The following is a 26169-nucleotide window of genomic DNA, read 5'->3' as shown; positions in this document are numbered from 1 at the left end:
GTTAACCATAGTAAAATTCCCACTAAATAACTGAACAGCAGAAACAAAGTAATTTATATGATAAGTCAGCTATATATATTTCTTCAATGTATAAAATTAAATGTCAAAGACTCAACTCATCTGATTAAATTACAAATTGGTTCAACAACCGAAAGTCTAAAAGGTTAGACTGTCTTCAGACTATCTTGTCTTCAGTTTCCACTTAACATTCCTCTTCCAGCTTGGCTCTAAACACATTAGTCAGAAAATGTAACCTCAAATTAAGAAAACCCTGTGTGAATCTACACCGCAGCTATGATTGACAGAGATACCAGAAAATAGTAGCAATAGTCAAGAAACGGAAGTATATAAATGCTTTATAAATGAGCATGAGAGGGGAAAAAGTGTGAGCAACATGAGATGGAAGCATATTTAGGTAACTTAGTAGTCTTGCCATAAAATCCAAATGGATAGTGTGATCAACTCTAGGTATATGTTCTATGATTTAGTGTGATTTAGGAGAAAATAACTGGTGATAGTGACAAAGAAAAAAATAAACTGTTGAATTACAATACTACTTAATCCAAAAGACGAAACTACTTGTAGATGATTTGAAATTTTTTTTCTCAGATTTCATAGTCAAAAATGTTCAAAGAAGTTCTGACAAAAAATATACTGTAACCAAAAGCCAGCCAACAATGAAAACACTTACGACTGATATAGTAGTTTAAAGATAAAATACCCATAAGACATATATGTTCACACCTCCGTTTGAAATATCATAAAGACAGGTGTACTGTAAACCAAGCACTTTAATTGAATTCAATGTTTTCAAAGATAAAGTAAAACCTGAAACATTTAACCTGCCAGCTACATATTAGTAACTCTCTGTACTGTCAAAATAAAAAGGAAGAAATGTAACAATTTTCTAATATGTTTGCAAGTAAATTATTTTAAGGACTTAGTATTTGGATAAATGCAAGTGTTTCAGCAAAGACATTTTAACAATCTTTCATAAGGATTAATATTTCTAATATGTTTTGTGGAATGGGTTATACTGCAGCACTTTCTGAGTGCCTCGGGAAAAGTCAAAGAAAATCACACAACACACCTCCTCTCCTTTCAAGAAGCAGAAATGAAGAGCACCAAGTGAATACAGATTTTTGAAAGGCCTTTCATGCTTAGATTCTAGTAAAAGCAACAAGGATGGAATAAAGAGGAAAAAAAAAAATACCAACTGAGTAGTACTGAAGTTCAATAACACTAAGACAACAATAAAAGGTACATTCTAAAGTGGGATTCATGCATCTGTTAATAGTGAATTCGATTAAAAACATTAATTACAAAATTGGTTTCATTACTGTAATAGCTATAAATGAATATATCTGATTGACACTCAGTTTTCCACTTAAAAAGATATATCACATTTTAACTAAAACATTCAATAATCAAATACTTTGGTACAAAAATAGGGATGTACACTAAATAATATACATTTAGTAATGGTGAGGTAGAGGGAAGCCTTCCTGGCAGCCAATCATAAATTTAAATGAGGCGTTAATCCAAAAAATGTATTACAAGTATATACAAGAAAACCACAAAGTACAAATATGAAGAAAAAATAAGAGAACAGTATTGCCTCTTCTGACCATCCTAAATGTTGAGCTGGCTTTCTTACATGTCCAACTCACAACTAAAACTCTCTTTCCTTTATTCTCTCAATCCTGGTTTCTCTTCCTACTAATAATAGTTGAGCATTCACAACAACTCTGCTACTGACATGAATCTTATATAAACTTCTGATTATGGGACAACTTTGCTAGAAATTACCCCAGGATATGGTTTAAAGTATTAGAATGACTTCTTTTTTCTCTAGAGATATCTGAATAGAAACTGGATTACTGGTGTCCCTGCACAACAGAGACTTTAATTGCTGTTTTAGAGTCGTTTCTCCATTGCAGCTCCCCAACTGGCTTGTTTATTAGAGAGAGAAAGCACCTTCCAACATGTTTATTTCAGTTATGGATTTGTCAACATAAATATTGCTACAGAGAAAAAAGGAAAGTGAAGGGGGTACAGAAAGTTGACATAAATTACTCTGGGTGGCTCACAGGCTTGCTAAATTTTTAAATAGTGGCATGTAGATTTCTAATACTGCTAATCACACAACCAAATACTTTTAAGAAATTTACTAATAATGCAAGGATAATTACTATTGTAGACTATCAAAATCAAGATTTTTTAAACCCCAATTGAATTGAATTAACTAATAAAAGCACACAAATTTGTTTTATGAAGATGCATTTAAAAAAACAAAACAAACAAGGGATCATTATAGAAAGAACATAAGAATAACATATAACTGCAATGGCCATGATGGGTGAAATGGTAAAATAAGAGAAAAAGAATATCACAAAGATGTGAAAAGCAGTGTTGATAAAACATTACTTCAATTAAACGTTTTAATTAAAAATTACTGAAGTATCATTTGCAACATACATTTACAGGAATCACCATAAACTTTGTATTGTGTGCACCATAAAACACACACACATACACAAAAATATATAGGCGAATAAATAAAAAGTTGCATACAGAAACACACAATATAAAACGAAATAAAGCAATTACATAATATCAATGTGTGATTTTATTGATATTCATTTATTTTAAATGTACCTACAGAATAGATTTATTGCAGATATTTTGTCACTTTAATTAAAATTGATTTTTCAGTATTTTTGGTCTATGACTGCGAAAAAGTTGCCCTTTTTATAAGTGCAAATGTGTGTTGAACAAACTCTCTGAAAGGAGACCAAAAAGACAGCGAGTGGCTTTCTAAAACAATCCCTAAGGCAATGAAACAGTTTTCACTTAAAACTCACCCTTTCTTTGACATCACAATTGCACCTACAAATTTCAAGAGTTTCCTTAGAGACAAACTATATAATGCTGGAGGATATATTTTTTAATAAAGTAAAACACTTTATCCTGATGCCTGCTGTTCAAGTAGCTTTGAAAGGCTAGTTACCATAAAGTACTATTTTTTAATTTTTATGTTAGCACAGATAAGAAGTAACTAAAATTATATATGATCACTTCTAGCTCAGTCAAAATGATAAAGCCATTTCTAGTTCTGAAACTTGAGAAATATCCGTTATAATACAACTACAATATGAATTTGAATGCAGGCAGTGTAGTGTAGGGGTTAAGATTTCGGACTTCAAATGCTGAGGTTGTAGATTCAAATTCTGCTACGGACACTGTGTAGCTAAGAGCAAGTCATTTAACCTGCCCGTGCCCCAATTGGAAAACCAAAATTAATGTAAATACAGTGATCCCTCGCTATATCGCGCTTCGACTTTCGCGGCTTCACTCCATCGCGGATTTTAAATGTAAGCATATCTAAATATATATCACGGATTTTTCGCTGGTTCGTGGATTTCTGCGGACAATGGGTCTTTTAATTTATGGTACATGCTTCCTCAGTTTGTTTGCCCAGTTGATTTCATACAAGGGACGCTATTGGCGGATGGCTTAGAAGCTATCCAATCAGATCACGTATTACGTATTAAATAAAACTCCTCAATGATATACGATATGCTTCCCGCGCGGTGCTTGATTGTTTGCTTTTCTCTGTCTCTCTTACCCTCTCTGACATTCTCTGCGCCTGACGGAGGGGGTGTGAGCAGAGGAGCTTTTTGCACAGAGGCTGTTTGCCTAAAATATGCTGCTTTATTGCAGTGCTTCGGCATACTTAAAAGCTGAAAAGCACGTATTGATTTTTTGATTGTTTGCTTTTCGCTCGCTCTCTCTTTCTCACTCTCTTACAATCTCTGCTCCTGACACGCATTCTTTGAAAAGGAAGATATGTTTACATTCTGTTAATTGTGAGAAAGAACTGTCATCTCTGTCTTGTCATGGAGCACAGTTTAAACTTTTGAACAAAGGGTGTTATTTCATATCTAGAGGGCTCTAATAATGTTAACAGTGTGGGAGAATTTATAAGGGCTTAAAATATATAAAAATAACCATACAAACATATGGTTTCTACTTTGCAGATTTTCATCTATCGCGGGGGGTTCTGGAACGCAACCCCCGCGATCGAGGAGGGATTACTGTAATTGTATCATAAATGTTGTAAGTTGCCTTAGATAAAGGTATCAGCCAGATATGTACTGTAAATGTAAATTTCACATAAAATATAAAGGATACGATTTTATCTAGTGAATTGTGTGAGCCTGATAATAATACATATTCATAAAGGCTCTTCCAGTAAATGTGGGTATGTCAGCGTGCCCCATAAGAGGTGGGATCTTTCCTGACGTCCTGTAAGAGTGATCTTTTCAGCAAAGCTTACAGGAACTAATAATAAAGGAGACACGGTAAGATGTGGTTATAGATGCAGGAAATAAAACATGTCTGTCTGACACTGAACAGGCAAAAAAAAAACTGTAACCCCAGTGTGACTCTGCCTAAAATATGTTTTCCAGCACCCAGACCTTCACTGTCTATGATAAAGTTTAATGAAAATTTTTTATGGTGGCTAGTGCACCCCTTGTTTTTTCAAGAGACCATTATGATCTACAATGACTCAAAGAATCAAAAAATTGTTGAAGATTTTTTTATTCATATGTTTATGCTGCAGGACACCTCTAATTCTAAGTCATCTCAAAGGTATTCTATTGCAGTGAAACCTGAGGACTGGGCAGACCACTGGAGTGAACTGAAGTCACTGTCAAAGTATGTTCATGAAACAAGCTTAAGGTGACACATACTTTGTGACATGATGCTTTATCATGCTTCAAGCATATGACTGAAAAGGTGTATACTGTGGTCATAAAGGAAGGCAAATGATCATCAACAATACTAAAAGGACCAGTAAAATTCAAATAATACACAGCTTATATTAAAAAGCCTGATCTATACCAAGGTCATACTCCCACCATTTACACTGTCACCAGCCACTACTAATGATGCAAGGCAGAATGGATTCATGGATCTGTACAGTTTATTGATAATTCTGATCCTACCAGGACCATGTTACATCAGCCATCAAAAAAGTGTTGTTTGCTCCAATTGGTCTTAATTTTGAAACGTCAAGTTTGGCTAAATGACATTACCACAATAACTTTGTCTTGCTGTTTTTAGCTGACAGGAACTGAATTTGGTATGGTCTTCTGAAGCTATGGCTTATATAGCTTATCTGCTTCAAGGTTCAACTCATGCATAAAGAGATGTGATTTTACACATTACCATTTGTAAGGGACGGCAGGCAGCCCAACCTGCCCAAGAGATGGAAGGATGGGGGAAGGCAGCTTCTTTAGGGCACTGCCTCCATCAGAATGTCACATTGCAGCTCTTCTAAGATGCAGCGGTGCCACGGATTCCTACAGGACATCATGGGACTTACCTCAATCCTGCTGGGTACTGCAGGAGCCGCAAGTATGGAGGAGCCATATGGCATGGTGTTTCTGCCTCACCCAGAAGTGCTTACAGACCATGTGGGCAGAAGAACTAAAGCACTTCTGGGGTGGCCAACATAAAAGGAGATGACTGCCTCACAGAGATGAGCCAGAGCTGTGAGGAGGCATTCACAAAGAGAGACAAAGAAGAATAACTGTTTGCTTTTGTGCTTATGCATACTTGCGGCTGTGGTAGGAAACACTTGGGAAAAGTTTCCCATAATAAAAATGCTTTGTGTTTTTAAACTTGTGCACTGTGCCTGTCTATGTTTGGTTTGGGTTAGGGAATGCACCCTACTGCCCACACATTGTATACAGCTGTTATTTCAGTATTTGCTCATTTTTTTGCTAGCTTTTTGGTTATGATATATTCACTCATTAATAAGGTGTTTTGACTACAGAACTGGCACTTGCTGGATATTTGTTGTTTGTCATTGTATATTCTGTAAACTCTACAGGTTGAATAGTTTGAAAATGCCAGGACAGCAGCTGGTTCTGAAGGGACCAAAATCAAAGTCACATACTGTAGACCACAAATCTTGCTAATTCTAAAGTTTTGTCAAAGTACAACTAAGCTGCTAGACCAAGTCTACATACTATCTTTAATGAATTGCAGTCACATGGTTGCTTAGAGAAGCCAGTTAAATGAATCAATGAGCATTAACATATGTAATGAAGTGGCCATAAAATTAATGCATTTTATTTAAAAGGTTTTTAATAGAAAAGTCAAACACTCAAACACAGATCTTTGAAGGTTCACATTTTGGTGAAATTTTTACATTATGAGTGCCTTCAAGGACTTATTTTTTTTTTGGCAACAGATGAAGATGCTTAATTGGCAATAGTCTGTGTTTGTTTGTGTGTTCACCTAGAAATGCACTGGCGCCCTGTCCAAAGATTGCTTCTGCCTTGTGCCCGATGTTTGCTGGGACAGGCTCCAGCTTCTCTGCGATCTTGCTCTGGAAAAACTGGTTTAGAAGATGGATGGATGAATATTTACAACCACTTTAAATGAAAACAATTAATTTTATAGGCTGATAATATATACTTGTGGACTATGGCCAGACATTCATCCCAGCCAATACCCCCAGGCCGGCAGAGGGAGCCATCCCTGCAACATGGAGATGCCCCAAATTCCAGCAAGGCATCATGGACATTGGAGTTTTCCTGTACAGCCCTGCTGAAAAATGTCGGGGCCACCAGGGGATGCTGCAGGAAGGCTCGGAGACTTCTATTTTACCTCTAACCCAGAAGTACGTCTTAGTCACAGCGACAGAAGAAATGACGTACTTCTGGGATGAAAAGAAGAGTTTTGATCTGACCCGAAAGTGCTAGGAAGTCACATGGACTGAGGGTTCAGAAGCACTTCCGGGTTAAGGACTATATAAAGGATTGTGGGAGATCCCAGGGTTGAGCTGAGTCAGAAGGAAGGGTGGCAATGCGTCTGGGAGAGTGGAGGACTGATTATTTGATTATTATTGGTTTATGAAAATAGTGGAGTGGCGGGTGCTTTGTGCACTTTATTGTTCAAATAAATTTAAGATTTGGATTTTTATCTGGTGTCTGGCGTCTGATCTGAGGGTTCAAGGAGACAACAGCGTCCCCATCTGTCACAACTCTATCTTCTTAAATAAGGTACACTACAGAATACAAATGTTTAATCACTACTAAGTCTGAGTATAAACTGAAATGATTGAGTAAATGGGTACATGGTCCAAATCTAAGCGTAGTAGGCTGGCAAACACTACAAAGTACACAAATGCCAGTGTTCTCCCTAGTGTCTTTTAGGCCAGGTGCTCCGCCCGGCTAATTTAGTTGAGCGCCCGGCTGTCATCTTGCATGACATTGCACAGGCAGATTAATGATCTGCAGAGATGGCAAGGGACGAGCAGGCAGGTAGGCAAATACTTTAGAAGCAGGGTCACAAGTGGGAGAGGCGCGGAGCGGGATACAGTATTGCCGGTCACTCAATGGTGAACAAGCTAATAGCGGGGACGAGGCGCAGCGGAGTTCACAAGCAAAGAGCATGGGCAGGTGGGCTTTCGAGAGGGGGCCGTACATGGTAATAGTGGGGGCGTAGCAGCTTAATACAGCAGCAAGGAGTATGGGCAAAAGGGGGCTGTACATGCTAATAGCTGGGATGCAGCGGCAGTTCACAAGCAAAAAGGATGTGGAGGTGGGCGGGCGAGAAGAGGACTGACAAAATAAAAAAAAAAAGACTAGTGGAACAACCTGTCAGATATCAGAAAAAGGGTTTCAGGAAGTGACATCTCTGTTCTCAGTGTCAGTGCAGTCTGTGTTCTTGTTCAGTACATAGCAAATCAATATATACTGTATATGCGTATGGGCGCCGTTCTCATTCCCTACCACCTTCGCTAATCATTCTTGAGGCAGATTGAAGACTTAAGTGCCAGCTTAAGTGAAAAATGAAAGAAAACTAACTTAATCAGTTTTAATGCGAAAAGAAGAGAAGCAATATCCAAAAGGCTCACACTTTCCCACTCAAAAGTCTTATTCATGGGTACTTTTAATTTTTTCCAAACGTTTTACCAATATGAGTAAAAAAAGTGTTCAGAAAACAACACTGCTCAGTTATTTCAGAAAAAAGATGCCACAAACTAATTAAGGTGCGGCGTCAACTCCTGATGTGGCAATTTCAGACAAGGACATTGCAGAGGCTGGTCTATCAGGGGAAATCTCTTCAGCACACACTTTGCCAATTGATAAATCTAAGCACCATTTATCCGGCATAAACAAACAATGATTTAAAGATTTTGATTGGCTAAAGGTCAAAGAATGTGGTATGTGGTGCTGATTGTGCATGAAATATTTAAACAAACACCCCCCAAGGAGGGAATTACCTTGGGTAAACGTGTTGTACAAAAGAATTTGAAAAGAAAGCTTGCTGGAACATGAAAAAAGTAAAACACACATTGAGTCTTCTGCTGACCATTTAGGAAAGCGTGTACTTCAGCAAATTGGAATCAGTCAAATTGAAAGATCTGTAAATAACTTACAGAGAGATGCCTTTGTGGGAGCTTTAAGATCCATGCATTGTTTGGCAAAAAATGAGTTGCCAAATACAACATTGTTTGAAAAGCTGTTAGGTCACTGTAAAGAAATGGGTTGTTCCTTTTACAACATCTCTATATTTGTAAAAATGCACATTACACCTCAGAAAGAATAATGCAAGAGCTGCTGGATGTCTTAGCATCAGAAGTAAAGTCTAACCTACTTAAACATATACACACAGAAAAGTTTTTTCAGTATTCTGTGTGATGAAACTACAGATATCTTAGATGTAAAACAATTAATTATTTACATTAAACATGTTTGCCAGGTCGCTAAAGAGGTCAGAATTACTTTTGTATCAACCCGCAATATGATTGATGGCAAAGCGGAGACTATAACCAACACACTGACTGAGACTATGGACAATCTAGGCTTGAAAACTGCTAATCTGGTTGGACTAGGGTCAGATGGAACGGCTGTTATGATTGGGAAGCAGAAAGGTGTGGCAAAACTGCTGAGAGATAAAACATCTGGACTCTTAGACAACTGCCACTGTGTAAACCACCGATTGGCCCTTGCAAGTGCCCAAGCACCAGCTGCTGTACCTTATTTAACAAAACTGAATGACATCTTAAGGCAGCTATTCTATTTCTTCCAAAATTCTTCAGTAAGGATGGCTGGTTTTTAAAAGAAATCCAAAATATTCTGAACATTCCACAGATTAAGCTGAAAATGGCCAGTGACACTAGATGGTTGTCTCATGACTCTGCAGTACAGTCACTATGACAGTGTATGATGAGTGTCATAGCTGTGCTGGAAAGAGAGGCCACTGAACGAAATGGCATCACAGCTGAAGGATTAAGCAGATGTATTAAAACATACAATTTTGTTTCCTCTCTGATGATGCTTTCAGACGTATTACCTTTGTTGTCCAATTTATCTAAGGCTGGGCAAAGGCAAGATATCAATCTTACCGAAATTGAGCCAATTTTGCTCCCCACAAAATTTTCCATCATGGAGTTGAAATACACTCCTGGGAAATATTTTCAAAGCATTCATCATTGTTTGGCAGAGGAATGGTCAGACCTCTGCATTGTTTATACACAGAGTGATGTAGTATCATTCAAAACTGTAATATACTAATAAAAGGCAAAGCCCTCACTGACTCACTCACTCACTGACTCATCACTAATTCTCCAACTTCCCGTGTAGGTAGAAGGCTGAAATTTGGCAGGTTCATTCCTTACAGCTTCCTTACAAAAGTTGGGCAGGTTTCATTTCGAAATTCAACGCGTAATGGTCATAACTGGAAGCTATTTTTCTCCATTTACTGTAATGGAGTTGCGCTCGAAAGCCGTGGGGGGCGGAGTTTCGTGTGACATCATTACGCCTCCCACGTAATCACGCAGTACGTAGAAAACCAGGAAGACCTCCAAAAAGCGCTTAAGATAACATGCATTATATAATTGAGAAGGCAGCGAAACAATAAGAAGCGAGCGAGTGACATATACTACCATATTCATGAGTGCTGCTACCTCGGAAAGAAAGCAAGGTGTAAACCTAAACTTTAAATTAAGTTCATAGACAGGCTACCGCTGGCGTTTCACATGCCCACAGGTAATGCGGGATACAAGTTTAATGAGAGGACGCAGGATATAAACGAGAGTTTTGATCACTTTGTAACTAAGTTAAAATTGTAGGTGAAGGGGTGTGCTTATGCAAATTCCGAGAGACTGTGTTTGTGGGGGATTGACAGTTAAGGTGGGTGGGGGAGTCACGTCATCATCTCTCCTCCCATTCATCTTATTTCGCTCTGAGCTGAGCTCCGCGGCTAACGCCGTCTTCCGAAGCAACTTCGTCAGACTGCCACCAAATACTCACAGAAAAATCCACAAGTTAATACACACGCTGTCTCTAGAGTTTCTACACACTGAATCCTCCAGGCACTACTTACAAAAGGTCACATTGACAATCGTGTTACGTTATTTTTAAAATCTTTCCTTTTCTTAGCACAAGCACAGCTGAGAAGCTTCGATGCATGTGCTCCATAAGCGTTAAAAATAATGCATTTAATCACACTTTGCATTACAAGCAAAGGGAGCTTTGTCAATGCATGATTTCCTGGTACACGATTACATTGATCAGCGCATCCCGATTCATTTTACCCTCGCACCACCTTAGTTTGAGAAGAAGTATGAAAAAATATGAGGTTAACACAGAAAAACAGATCACCAATTCAAGCTTTATGAATAATCGATTCGCCATCAATAATTGTTTTGGTAAAGCCATCCTCCTTCCATTTTATAATTTTTCCGCCACTAGCCATGATTAAATGAGCGGTAAAAAGTAAGAGCGAAGCGAGGGTGACTTATTTAGGCAGGCATATATAGGACAGCAACACTCATGACAATGTCAATCATGTTACGTTATTATTAAAATGTTTCCTTTTCTTTTCATTACTTCTTTAACACACTACTTCTCCGCTCGTAGCGGGTATTTTGCTATATATATATATGAATGACCTCCAAAGAGCTCTGAGACTTTTGATATCATGAACGTGTCTGCAAAAACTGGGGTCTCCTGCCCAGCAAAAGTCGAGCAGCCAGCGCATGCGCATAGCTGTGCCGGCCTTTGAGACGCTGACTGCGCTTCTGCCTTAAGTCAAAGTGAACACTTTTAATTTTTTTCATCCTCCCCCTGCGCTATAGCCCAGACAAGTGCAAACACGGGACCCCTTTTCTACACCACGGCAAAATAATATTAAGGCGATTCACACTTTCTTTTGCGTATACGATTATGAGGTCCTCAGCTCGGATTATGAAGACACGCACAGGAGTGGTGGACTGATAGTGCCATCACAGCCGATTAATGGCGGGGCGTCTCACCAGTCTACACAAGACCAACCGCGACTGTCCCCAAAAGGCGATCATAACGTCAGCGAACACATCTCTATATACTATATAAAAGAAAAAGGCAACTTTCCTTTCTTTACACCTTTTTTCCTTTTATCCCAAACCAAAGCCTTTCTCTCTTAACACTGCAGAGGACACAAAACTAATTTTCTTTAAATGCCGGTAAGGCACATTACCAGAGGCACAAATTTGAACGTTCACATAGAAAATGTAATTTCAATGTACCTGTACTTCTTAAAACGTTAATGTTTTACTGTTTAATAACTTATAGACTATAATTTATTATTTTTCCCTTGCACTCAGTGACCAAACCTATACACACACATATAGACACATACAAACATATACACAAGTATATGTATGTGTATATATATATACACACACACACACACACACACATATATAATTTGTGTGTGTGTGTATATATATGTGTGTATATATGATATAGAGAGTTATATATGTATGTATATATATATATATATATGTGTGTATATGTAGATATGTATATAGATATGTAGATATGAAGATATGTATGTGTATATATGTATATATATATATGTATGTATGTATGTATATATATGACAGCAGCAATCCAAGCTGTGAGAAAACAGTAAAAAGGAGGCGTGTCAGACGTCGTGGTACATTTTCTGATGCAGCTAGACGAAAATAACTTTGTGACGCTGCCACCAAATACACAAAACAATTACTTTGACAATCATGTTACATTATTTTTAAAATGTTTCCTTTTCTTTTTCATAACTTCTTTAACACATGACATCGCTGAGAAGCGCGGGTATTTTGCTATATATATATATATATATATATATATATATATATCACAGCGACACTCTTAACAGTGATAAAACAATTACATTGACAATCATGTTACGTTATTTTCAAAATGTTTCCTTTTCTTTCTCTTCCCTTCTTTAACACACTACTTCTCCGCTGCCAAGCGCGGGTATATATATATATATAGATAGATAGAGATATATATATATACAGATAGATATGAGAACAACATATATATATATATATATATATATATATATATATATATATATATATATATATATATATATAGATATGAGAACAACACTCATATCAATGACAAAACAATTACATTAACAACCATGTTACGTTATTTTTAAAATTTTTCCTTTTCTTTTTCGTACCTTCTTTAACACACTACTTCTCCGCTGTGAAGCACGGGTATTCTGCTATATATATATATGTATGTATATATGTGTGTGTGTATATATATGTGTATATGTTTATATGTATAGATATATATATATATATATATATATATATATATATATATATATATATGTGTTTATGTGTGTGTGTGTATATATATATATATATGACAGAAACACTCATAACAGTGACAAAACAATTACATTGACAATCATGTTATGTTATGTTCAAAATGTTTCCTTTTCTTTTTCATTACTTCTTTAACACACTACTTCTCAGCTGCGAAGCGCTGGTATTTTGCTAGTATGTATATATATGTGTGTGTGTGCGTGTATATATATATATATATGTGTGTGTGTGTATATTATATATATATGTGTATATATGTATATATATGTCTATATTTGTATATGTGTATATATATGTATATATGTATGTATATGTATATATAATATACATGATGTGTATATATATGTTTATATGTGTGTGTGTGTGTGTGTGTGTGTGTGTGTGTGTATATATATATATATATATATTTCAGCAACACTCATGACAATGACAACACAATTACATTGACAATCATGTTACGTTATTTTCAAAATGTTTCCTTTTCTTTTTCATAACTTCTTTAACACACTACTTCTCCGCTTCGAAGCGCGGGTGTTTTGCTAGTATATGACAAATACCTAGAGACAGTTGTCAAGCACCTAGATGCAAGATTTCTGACATGCCAATTATTTCCAGCTTTTCAAAAGTTTTCAGTGCAGAAACTCACAATTTAAGTGAGTCTGCTGAAATTCTTTTCGATCATTACTCCAAAGTGGTAGCCCTCCAATTTTAAACTTTGAAAGTAGCAGGCAAGGATGGACAGTTGTGTCAAAAATGATCAGAAGTCAATCATAGAAAGACTTCAGTCCAAAACAGATTTTACTAAAAATGACAATGATATCAGAGCTCAAAGAGTCATTTCCCAATTTGGCCAAACTAGCTCATATTGGGCTAGTGATCCCAGTGAGCACAACTGAATGTGAAAGGGGTTTTTCTGCCCTTAAAAGGATCAAGACATGTTTGAGAATTCGCATGAATCAAAGCATGCTAAATAATCTCATGCTGATCTCCTTGGAGGGCCCAGATCCTGGGGGACTTTGATTATGGGAAAGCTGCAGACAACTGGGCCTCTAGGAAGAAAAGAAGAATAAATATTTAACTGAAGACACCTTCTGCATATGCAAGTTGGCTTTGAAGAATATTTTTGAATTTTTCTTCATTAGGTTTCCCATACTTTTTTCCATTGTTTTCACTTTTCTTCCTGACAGCGACAATACTTGTGCCTCTTGGTTTGTCAAAACAATTGTTATTTAAAATTTTTGTTAGGGTTGCCGGATCCTGAATTTGATAATTCTTAAATTTAATAAAAATATTCTGGCGTAAGTGTCAAACCTTAAAAAAAGAAGTCATATTGAGCATTGGAAAATAAAAAAAAATTTTAAATAGTGCACATTTAATTTTCCCCACCACCAAATTTCCCAGTCCCGCCCCACCCAGCAGGAAAAAATTTATGGGGAGAACACTGAATGCAATACATAATATTGTAATTTGCAAATATTACTGGTACTTGAATTATTACATTTTAATCAGGCTGCAAAAGACAGGGAGTAATATGCTCTCAAAGTACAGTATGTTCAGTTTAAAAACTATAGAGCATGCACTTGCCATTCTCCATTAACCTTCTACTTATCTGATCAAAACTACAATTGAGGTAAAACATTATTACTCCAAAAGTATTTGTGTTTTGTGCCTCCAACCAACTGCTAAAGAATAGCAATCACTTCCAATCTTTCATGGCCCCATTTGACAGAGAAGTTACACTCATGCATCACCGATGAATAGAGTGAAACCAAATGAGACTTGACCTGAATAATATTCCTTCTTCTAGAAGGAATTGTATTATGCTATCTGACTGCAAGACCTTGATGAGTCATATTGCAAGGAAACAGTTTTGCAAAGCAGAATTGTCACCACTACATTTCATGTGCCTAATACTTAAGCACATTAAATACAAAAATCCCTCAAATAATATTAAAAATGAAACATACAAACATTAACCAACAATTTCACTATAATAGGCAACCTAAATTGAAATAATAACATTGAAAATACTCAAACACTAATGAGCTGGTTGAAGGATTTATGTTACTATGAGACAAACATTTAACCAGGCCTTACAATGGATTGCAGCATGAGTTCAGTCATTTTTCAGATGCATAATTTGTGTTGCGAAAAATAAAACATTGAAAGTCATTTGTTTGTTTAAATTACTGTAATTAAACAGTTTTGCTAGGTTTGCTTACAATTGAACCTAACTATGCCATCACACTATAAGTTAAGAAAAATAAATAAATATAAAAAGTTCAGGCTTAAAATAGTGTGGCTTATCAAAAAAACATGGACTAGCACATTGCATTGATGCATTGATTGGCATTTGCTGCCTTGAAGATAAGGAATCGTAGTTTCAGATCCTATCCTAAAGTTTAACATGTGCACATTCTAACTGTATCTCAGGTACTCTTGTTTCACCCCAAATCCAACAGATATACATGTTAGAAAATAGCTGATTCTAAATTGGCTTTACATGAAAGGATATATGGTAGGAATAAAATGGAAAATCCCCCATGATAATTTTGCACCCAGGCTACTGCTGTTCCCTGACAGGATAAGCACCAGCCTTCAGCAATCCTGCTTTGGACTAAGTGGGTTCAGAAAATGAATGAATGAGTCACAGAAAAGTCAGAGCCTTAGTCTTTTCATCACTCACATGATTTCAAGTTTTCAGGTTGCTCCTTAAACAGACCAGTTTGGATCCAAATACTTGACCACAGTCTACGCAGAAAAGTGTGGTTAAACTAACTGTTTGGATCTTTTTTATTTTAAACAATTCTTTCGATTCCTGCCATTCATTTACTGCAGCCTAATGGTAGTACAGATGCAGCCAAGCAGAACGAATAAGGAATACTGTATTATCCTGTACTGCACCGCAAGCAACTGTAAGGTTTCAGAAAATTTCAGTATTGTGAAATGGAGCAGTAAAAGGAATATACTCTCCACACTCAAACTTTTTTTATATGTTACTTAACTTGAATAGTTTCTAGTGATGACCAAGATCATTTTTTATTCTAATGTTTTCAAAAAAATAAGAGAAAAAAGTTTATTATTATTAGACCGCAAAGGCGATCTATACTGAACAATGACCACAATGTAAAGAAAAAAAAGATGGAGAAAAGAAAGAAATTCTAACATTACTTGTGTCGCATAATCCACACGTATGTTATCCAGTCATACGCTCAAAAAGTGCAAAATGCATACATTTTCTGTAAAAAATATTGCATCCAGTTACTTCTAGAAAAAATGTACATTTTAAGTAGGAAAATGCATTTCCCATAATACATTTGGATTGAAGACATGACTCTTGACTAGTGAATGAGGGGGAGAGGCAAATCTTCAATTCAAAAGTAATTTCAGTTTGCAGATCTCAGATTTTGAGCAAAAAGTGACCAGTTGCAATCTGTTGCCAATAAACTGGTGTTTAATTAAATCAATACAGATTTTAATTTTCTTAAACAATTATTATATACATGTCAGTATTCTGATCGTATCATTATTTTAATGTGCATTTTCTATGCATATAAACCTGAATGCTTACTGGCTGTTATCGATTTTGACTGATATGTAATTCTTTAATGAGGACGGGTGAGGCTTAAAATTATTAACACCATTATATTAAGGTGTGTATAATTATTTAAAAAATCACTGACATTAAAGAGTCAAAATTTGTAATATTCCTTTCAGATGAATGCAACACTCTGGATATTGCTAAACCATTGAGGCCTGTCCACCAGACAATCAAATTGAAAATAGAAAGCAAAATTTTACTGAAAAATACTTCAGAAGAATTAAACATGAAGCTACCAGGATCCAAAAGGCCTCCAGTGCCACCATATTCCAGAACTGCAATCTACCTGGAGTGTCCAAAAGTGCAAGGTATCAAGTACACAGAGACATGGATAAGGTAAAGAAGAATGAAACATGGCCATCACTGAATAAGATTCACAAGTTCAAGTGTCAAGACAGGGCCAAGAAACACAAGACGACTGGTTTTAAGGACAAACTAAATAAGAGTGACTTTTGATGGACCAGATGGATGGGCCTATATCTGGATCGCTAATGTACACAGGGCACCAGTTCAAGTCAGGTACAAGAAAGGTGGATGAGGGGTACTGGTATGGGCTACTATCATTAAGGATGAGCTAGTTTGACATTTTGGGTTGAAGATGGACTGAAAATCAACTCCCAAACCTATTGTCAGCTTCTGGAAGATACTTTCTTAAAGTAGTGGTACAGGAAGAATTAGCAGCATTCAAGAAGACAATGATTTTTTGACAGCACAATGCTCCATCTAATGCATCCAAGTTTCCACTGCTAGGCTAGCCAGCAAAGCCCTCAAAGATGGTCGAACAATTACCTAGCCCCCTTTCGCACCTAATTTGAATCCTATTAACTTGTGGGCCTTTCTCAAATGTGATATTTACAGTGACAGAAGACAATACACTTCTTTTTGTTACCAAATTCATCCCAAGGTACACCACTATCACCACTATTCTACTGACCACAAACACACACCAACTCACACACACACATACACATAAATATATATGTATATATACCTCACAATATATATCCCTCATCTTTCATTGTGGACAGGATGTGTCACTTTTTGGTCACCTCTTCATTGTGATTTCTAATGCCAATCCTGTAGCTTTCTAGCTGTTCAGCAATACTAAGCCTGTCAAAAATATTTGGCCTCATACTATACTTTGATGACTGCAGTAACTTTCATATCACTTGCATGTTTCAGGAAGATATTTTACATCGGATACCCCCATTGTTATCCACAATGCTTTGAAACTAACACTTTGAAGCAGCAAACAGGGAAAGCAAAAAAAAGGTATTACTTACATCATACCCAGTTAACCAACTCCTTTTGTCATAAAAAGAGCTGGAAAAAGTTCATGTGTAAACTCATTCATGAATTCTTAAGTCAGGTAAATCTGGTCCAAGCTCCTTTATCTTCTTTTTTTTCTTCAAGTACAAAGATTTATGAAGCAGTGTTTCGTTAAAGAAATAACTGAATTTTCTTTAATTTCTGAAGTTCCTCTTGAAGCTGCCATCAAAGTTGCACTCACTATTCTGCAGTTATGTAATGGTAAAGGCAGGTGTGAACTGTGAACCATTGACATCAACATGACATAGTGTGTCGACGATTGTCCAATCACATTAAATTAAAAAAAAACCTAAAACAATACTAATACCAAAAACCATCTGCTTACCAAAAGAACAAGGACTTCCATTGGCTCACATTGGTCTGCTGTCCTTCATCCAGAAAATATAGGAATTCACACAGATTTTTTTTTTTTTAATTCACACAGAAATTAAAAAAATACAAGTCAGAAACAACTTTTAATGAATGTTGACATGAGCTGACACCAGGCACGCTGTGCAAATAAACAAACTTCGTGATTACAGTAGAGTCTCGCTTATCCTACCTTTACTTATCCAACATTCTGTATTATTCAACGTCCCACCACAAAAAAAAAAACAAACTACTCTACTTCAAAAGTAGAGTATGCGGTGGCATGCCCGGAGGATTAAGAGTGTGAAGAAACTACCGGATAGTGCACCGCGTCCTCTAGTTCTACAACGACAGACTTATATGTTTTTGTTTTGGAAGTTTGTTGGTGAAGTAAAATGGTATTTATATGTGAAGTCATGTCATTTTTTTGTGTTAGAATAGCTCTCTCCATCAACCATGAGACGTACTTTTCATTCAGATTTTGTAGGTTGGGGTAAACGTTTTCAATAAGGGTTTGTAAGGTATGCACCAGGAGACAGAGATTGTTAGGAACATTGATTTTACCGTTCTGTTCAATTAAACTGCCATCACCTATTTTGATGAGGAGAGCAGCGAACTCTCCAGCTTTTTTGTTGCAGTTCAAATAAACCCTCATGTTTATTCTTAAGGTAAGAACGTTGGTCTTAGGCCAAAGGTATGAAGACTTCAGACATGCTTTAACTTCGTCGGCGCGTGTTCCTCTTGGGACAACTGATAGGGTCTGCCGGAAGTCTCCAGCCAGCAAGACTGTCCAGCCTCCCATCATTTTTGTTGTGTTTCTGATGTCTTGTAGGGGCCTGTCTAAAGCTTCAACACCTGGTCTGTGTGCCATAGTGCATTGATCCTATACAATGAGCTTACAATCGCGCAGCACTTGCACCATGTTGCTCTGCTTGGATATGTTACACATGGGGGAATCAGTATGGGTGAGGTTTAGAGGTAGCCTGAAAGAAGAATGAGCAGTCCTTTCACCCTTGAAGCGGTAGAGTAAAGAAGAAGGGAGCAGTGAGCATGACGAACAGCTGAGGAAAGTAAGGAAGTGAGTTAGGAGGCACATAAATGTGGGATGTCGTTAATGTATATAGTCTGGGAGCCAACCACGTGGTAGGTGCACAGACAGCAGCCATGCGGAAAAAGGGGGACCATGGGTGGCCCTTATGTGTCTCTGCCGTGAAATAAATCCTCTGTTAACGGAAATAAGGAATGACACCACCAAAAGGAGAGGACAGTTTTGAAAGTTCATTACGGCATAATGGTGAGAACCACCAAAAAGAAGACGTTATTTTCGAAAGATCGCTACGGGGCATGGCGCAAAATGAAACATACTTAACGTTTGTAAGTAAAATGTAAAGGATGAGCATGGGAAATTTGGGTTTCCCCTATCTATATACAGTGGAACCTCGGCTCACGAACGTCCTGGTTCACGTACAACTCGGTTCACGACCAAAAAGATCGCCAAACTTTTGCCTCGGTTCACAACCACACACTCGTTATACGAACAAGACAGGTTCCCTTGCCTGCCTGCAAGCTGAGCTGAAAGAGAGAGAGAAAGAGAGAGAGAGAAAGGGCGAGCGAGCACGTGCCTGCTAGGGAGGTGGAGGAGGAGATTGCCTCACGTGTTTGCTGAACAAGCCAGTTTCCCTTGCGCCCTCAGTTGAGAGAGAGAGAGAAAAGGGCGGCGAGCACGTGCCTGCTGGGAAGGGGAAGGAGGAGATTGCTGCACGTGTTTGCCTGCCTATCTGTAGGCTGTAGTGCAAGAAAACATCCCCCTCCCCACAGGCAGCCTGAGAGAGAAAGAGAGCTGCCATGCTTTTTCATTTAAGCAAAGCCGCTCCTTGTTCATTGTTTTCAATAAGACGTGCACTCTCTTTGTGCTCTACAGTATTTCGTGTGCTTTTGCAGTTAACTATGGCTTCTAAGCAAGTGGAGAGTTGTCAGAAGAAAGTTTTGAAGAAAATTGAAATCGAAGTAAAGAAAGAAATTACAAAAGGTGGAAAAATGTTTACCAGTTTACTCATTTACCAATCGGAGAACCCTCGTGCTTTCAAGCAGCATAATGTAAACAAAGCCAGACTGCCAGTAATGTGGAGGGTCACAAGAACGTTCTTTTTGGAATGGCTGCATGAGGCTTTCACTCCCACCAGCTAAACAGCTAAAAGCACCAGAAACCCAAGAAATCACAAGAGAGAAAACACCTGAAGGAAAACACTTCATGCCAGAACTCGTTTCATGCAAGGTTAGTTTTCTTGGTGGTTTTGTATTACGGATTTTCAAAAGTAATTTTTTAGTTCATAATGCGATTTGTTGCAATGTTATTTTTCTCTTTTTCAAATGTTCAATTTTTCCTTGTGCTTAAAACTCATGAAAGGTTTACAGATGGAGTTTTTCATAGCGATTAGGTGCGATGTTACATTTCTCTTTTCAAATGTTCGCTTTTTTCCTTGTGCTTAAAACTCATTAAAAATTGTTTACATGGAGGACTTCACTGTGTGATTTGTTGCAATGTTACTTTTTTGGTTGCTTGCGAGTTGGTTTTTAAATGAAGTTCGGATTTGTGCGATGTTTTTTTCTGCTGTGCTTAAAACTCATTTTAAAAACATTGTTTACAACGATCAGGCTTTAGGTTTAATAGCGTGATCTCCTGCAATCTCGCTTTCTTGTTTGCTTGTGAGTTGGTTTTTGCAAGCGCTTCGGATTTTTATTTTTTCTGCTGTGCTTAAAAGTCATTTTAAAAACATTGTTTACATTGATCAGGCTTTAGGTTTAATAGCGTGATCTCCTGCAATCTCACTTTTTTGTTTGCTTGTGAGTTGGTTTTGCAAGCGCTTTGGAATTTTTTCTGCTGTGCTTAAAAGTCATTTTAAAAAAAATGCTGCGCGAGCACGTGCTACAGAGAGATTAGAGAGCCGGACAGCTGACAGGGAAGGGATTGGGAGGACGGATAGGTGTGTGTGTTTGTGCGCTCGCGCTACACAGAGAGAGAGCGCGTGAGCGAGCCATCTCCTGTAGCTGATCAGGGAGCCTGGGTGTTTTGTGTCAGTGTTATTCAATGTTTTTACATTAGTTTACTATTACACTGTGGATTCTATGGTGTAATTAACTATATTTGTGCTTAATCTGTACATATTTTTACATATTTACATACAGTTTATGCGGTCTGGAACGGATTAATTGTATTTACATACAATCCTATGGGGAAACTGCTTCGGTTCACGACCAACTCGGTTTACGACCAAAGTTCTGGAACGAATTATGGTCGTGAACCGAGGTTCCACTGTATACACTTTAAGGGGTACACCTGTTTCCCCTCCTTGGGTGTTGCAATAGCACATGAAACATACCTAACTTTTGTAAGTACCCTGTAAGGAATCAGCATGTAAAATTTCAGCTTCCCACCTATATGGAAAGTGGGAGAATTAGTACTGAGTCAGTGAGGGCTTTGTCTTTTATATATATACTAGCAAAATACCAGGCTTGAAAGGAGAAGTAGTGTGTTAAAGAAGCAATGAAAAGAAAAGGAAACATTTTGAAAATAACGTAACATGATTGTCAATGTAATTGTTTTGTCACTGTTGTGAGTGATGAGTGTTGTTGTCATATATATATATATATATTTACACACACATACATAAACATATATATATATATATATATACATATCTATACATATACACATATATATATACATATATATATCTACATATATACACATAAATATACACACACACATAAATACATACACACATACATACATACACACACAAATACATATATATATACATACATACACACACACATATATAAACATATATATACATATACATACATATCTACATATATACACACACAGCTATTTCGTATCAGTGCAATACGCTGCTTGTTAAAACGGATAACTCCCACTCTTACGTGCAAGTCTGCGTGGATATTATGAACTATCGTATTTGTTCAAGTTCTATTTAAATTTTAAATAGAAGGAATTTTTATTTAGTCGACAGAAATATCTTTGGTAGGAATGGTAAAAACAGACAGGAATATTATTCGTGAATAAATCAACTCAAACCTTAAACAACTTATAATATTTTGCTCTCCATAAAAATTTATCCTGTCTAAATTATACAAGTTAGAAATAAAGTAAGCGTTAAAAGAACAAACATTCACATTTCTTTACTCTTATGTAATTTTATATAAAAATAAACTTAGATTTTAAATATCCCAAAAGATTTTGCTCTCCATAAAAATAGATCCTGTCAAAATTATACAAATTCAAATATGAACATGCTGCATAACAAAACCTAGAAATATAAATAAAATGTGTTCCTTTCAGCAATAACAAATCAAATCATTCAGTTGTCTTTGCTCATATGTCATTTTAGAGCTGGACGCCTGGCATCTTTTTTTGGCCACAGGTTCGTTTATGTTTGGTGTGAGGTTCTGTGTTGTGGAGATTCTCAGGATGGATTGCAGGTGCTCATCAGTGAGGCGACTCCTGTGTGCTGTTTTGTTAGTCTTTATCACTGAGAAGAGCTTCTCACACAGATATGTGCTACCAAACATGCACAAGGTTCGAGCCGCATGTAGACGGACTTTTTTTGTTCTTCAAAGTCACCAAAGCGCCGTGCAAACTCAGTGCGCTCAGTTTATCAGCAAAGTGCGTATTTGGGAACACCGTAGTGACGACTTGGTTTAACATTACTTGGCAACAGGGAAAGTGGGGCAAGGTGCACTGGTGCATTTGTGTCTCCCATAAAAGCAGCTTCACTTGAAATCACTTTGTGATTGTGCAGGGTTAAAGCGTCCGCTGAAGTGTCAGATTCTTATTTAATTATGCTGCTTTCTGTATCTTCTGCATTGCATTCAGGTTACCCTGATGTTTTGTCTCATAGTGCCGTCTTAGATTAAATTCTGTAATTACAGCCACATTAGCTCCACAAATGAGACACACGGGTTCAGTAAACATATACTCAGCCTCCCATCGGTTTTAAAGGCTCTATTTTCAGAATCAACTTTTCTCTTCAGCATCGTGTGAGCTAGCCGCAATAACTTGATTAACTCGTAAGTGTTCGGCAAGGCAGCTGAAGCGCTGCATTATGGGATCTGTAGTTTATTGTGTTACCAGCGCTTCATATACCGGGCTTTAATAACAATAATACAGTATATAAAATGATCTCGGGCGGATATAATTACGCCGGGCGGATGTGGCCCGGCCCTTGAGTTTGACACATATGGACTAAATAGAACTTGAAAAGATATATTTTTCAAATGTGATCGCGCAATTCAGATAGAGTTGGCGCACTACAGCCTGCATGCCTCAATAAGTCATCCTCCCTCGCTCTTACTTTTTACCGTTCATCTAATGAATACACTGAGTATGGCTTTACCAAAACAATCATTGATGGCGAATAAAGTATCCATTATTCGAGTATGTAGATCGGGTTATATATATATACATATATATATATATATATACCAGCGTATCGCAGCGGAGAAGTAGTGAGTTAAAAAGCTAGAAAAGAAAAGGGAACATTTTAAAAATAACGTAACATGACTGTCAATATACAGTATTTGTTTTGTGAGTGTTACTGAGTGTTGCTGTCATCAAGGATTTGATTATCATTATTTCTTTCAATCAGGTTCGTATTTGTAGGATGTGTTGTGTTCAAGTTACATTCCGTGTTTGTCAATCGTTGTAAAGATGACAGGTTTCATTCATCGATTCGTTTCTTACTGCATCAATAAACAGCTCGTCTTCTTCTTTATCTGAGACCTGACACACTGCATGCACGGTTTTTTTTACACTGTCTTCCTTTAGCGGGACATTGACTTTTTCCAACGTGTGCTTTGTTTTGGATTTATGAATATGCTTGTATGTATCAGGCGCTTCATATTTTTGCTGCCTTTTCAATTGTGTAATTCGGTTTTGTTCAGCGCTCTTTGGAACTGTTGCTTTTATCTGTGCACTGCGTCAGTTCCGTGAGCCGCTCGGTGTACATGCATCGAAGTTCCCAGCTGTGCTGGTGCCATCTCGTGCTATGTCCATGGCTGTATTTAATGTTACCTTAGTCCTGGCACTTAAAACTTTCTCGCAGTTTGCTGAGTTTGTACCAAACACCACCCTGACCATCTCATCTTCCTCTGCATAAGCACAGTCCTTAACCCGTGAATATTTAGTGGAGTTTGCTATTGGATTGCCTGGACGGACGGCCTTATATGGGCAGGCACTAAATTACAAACGCCAGCGCAGCCTGTCTATGAACTTAATTTAAAGTGTAGGTTTACATCGTGCTTTGTTTCAAGTAGCAGAACTCATGAATATGGTTGTATATGTCACTCGCTCGCTTCTTATTGTTTAGCTGCCTTCTCAATTATATAATGCATGTTTTCTTCAGCGCTTTTTAGGTCTTCCTGGTTTTCTATGTACTGCGTGATTACGTGGGAGGCGTGATGATGTCACACGAAACTCGCCCCACGGCGTTGAAGCTCATCTCCATTACAGTAAATGGAGAAAAACTGCTTCCAGTTATGACCATTACGCGTAGAATTTCGATATAAAACCTGCCCAACTTTTGTAAGGAAGCTGTAAGGAATGAACCTGCCAAATTTCAGCCTTCCACCCACACGGGAAGTTGGAGAATTAGTGATGAGTCAGTGAGTGAGTGAGTCAGTGAGTGAGTGAGAGTGAGTGAGTGAGTGAGTGAGTGAGGGCTTTGCCTTTTATTAGTATAGATATATATACCAGCAAAATACCAGCCATGGCGGAGAAGTAGTGTGTTGAAGAAGCAATGAAAAGAAAAGGAAACATTTTGAAAATAACGTAACATGATTGTCAATGTAATTGTTTTGTCACTGTTGTGAGTGATGAGTGTTGCTGTATATATATATATATATATATATATATATATATATATATATATATATACACACATACATACACACACATATATACACACAAATACATATATATATACATACACACACATATATAAACATATATATACATATACATACATATCTACATATATACACACACAGCTATTTAGTATCAGTGCAATACGCTGCTTGTTAAAACGGATAACTCCGCTCTTACGTGCAAGTCTGCGTGGATATTATGAACTATCGTATTTGTTCAAGTTCTATTTAAATTTTAAATAGAAGGAATTTTTATTTAGTCGACAGAAATATCTTTGGTAGGAATGGTAAAAACAGACAGGAATATTATTCGTGAATAAATCAACTCAAACCTTAAATAACTTAAAAGAACAAACATTCAAATTTCTTTACTCTTATGTAAATTTATATAAAAAATAAACTTAGATTTTAAATATCCCAAAAGATTTTGCTCTCCATAAAAATATATCCTTTCAAAATTATACAAATTCAAATATGAACATGCTGCATAACAAAACCTGGAAATATAAATAAAATGTGTTCCTTTCAGCAATAACAAATCAAATCATTAAGTTGTCTTTGCTCATATGTCATTTTAGAGCTGGACGCCTGGCATCTATTTTTGGCAACAGGTTCGTTTATGTTTGGTGTGAGGTTCTGTGTTGTGGAGATTCTCAGGATGGATTGCAGGTGCTCATCAGTGAGGCGACTCCTGTGTGCTGTTTTGTTAGTCTTTATCACTGAGAAGAGCTTCTCACACAGATATGTGCTACCAAACATGCACAAGGTTCGAGCCGCATGTAGAGAGACTTTTTGTTCTTCAAAGTCACCAAAGCGCCGTGCAAACTCAGTGCTCGGTTTATCAGCAAAGTGCGTTTGGGAACACCGTAGTGACGACTTGGTTTAACATTACTTGGCAACAGGGAAAGTTGCACTGGTGCATTTGTGTCTCCCATAAAAGCAACTTCACTTGAAATCACTTTGTGATTGTGCACGGGTAAAAACGTCCGCTGAAGTGTCAGATTCTTATTTAATTCTTCTGCTTTCTGTATCTTCTGCATTGCATTCAGGTCTTTCAGCCTCACTGATGAGCACCTGCAATCCATCCTGAGAATCTCCACAACACAGAACTCCCTGATGTTTTGTCTCATAGTGCCGTCTTAGATTAAATTCTGTAATTACAGCCACATTAGCTCCACAAATGAGACACACGGGTTCAGTAAACATATACTCAGCCTCCCATCGGTTTTTAAAGGCTCTATTTTCAGAA

At 37.2% G+C, this 26169-nt stretch overlaps 1 protein-coding gene across 1 annotated transcript in view; it reads right to left on the bottom strand.

Moving 5' to 3' along the window:
• The window catches only part of ascc3 (activating signal cointegrator 1 complex subunit 3), a 683087-nt gene that overhangs the window by 254593 nt on the left and 402325 nt on the right, over window positions 1-26169 (bottom strand). The gene's annotated exons all lie outside the window — the stretch shown is intronic.

Source organism: Polypterus senegalus, chromosome 3, assembly GCF_016835505.1.
Source record: "Polypterus senegalus isolate Bchr_013 chromosome 3, ASM1683550v1, whole genome shotgun sequence".
Classification (NCBI taxonomy): Eukaryota; Metazoa; Chordata; class Cladistia; order Polypteriformes; family Polypteridae; genus Polypterus; species Polypterus senegalus.
The sequence above is the reverse complement of the archived record's forward strand: the minus strand, read 5'-3'. Positions and strand labels throughout refer to the sequence as shown.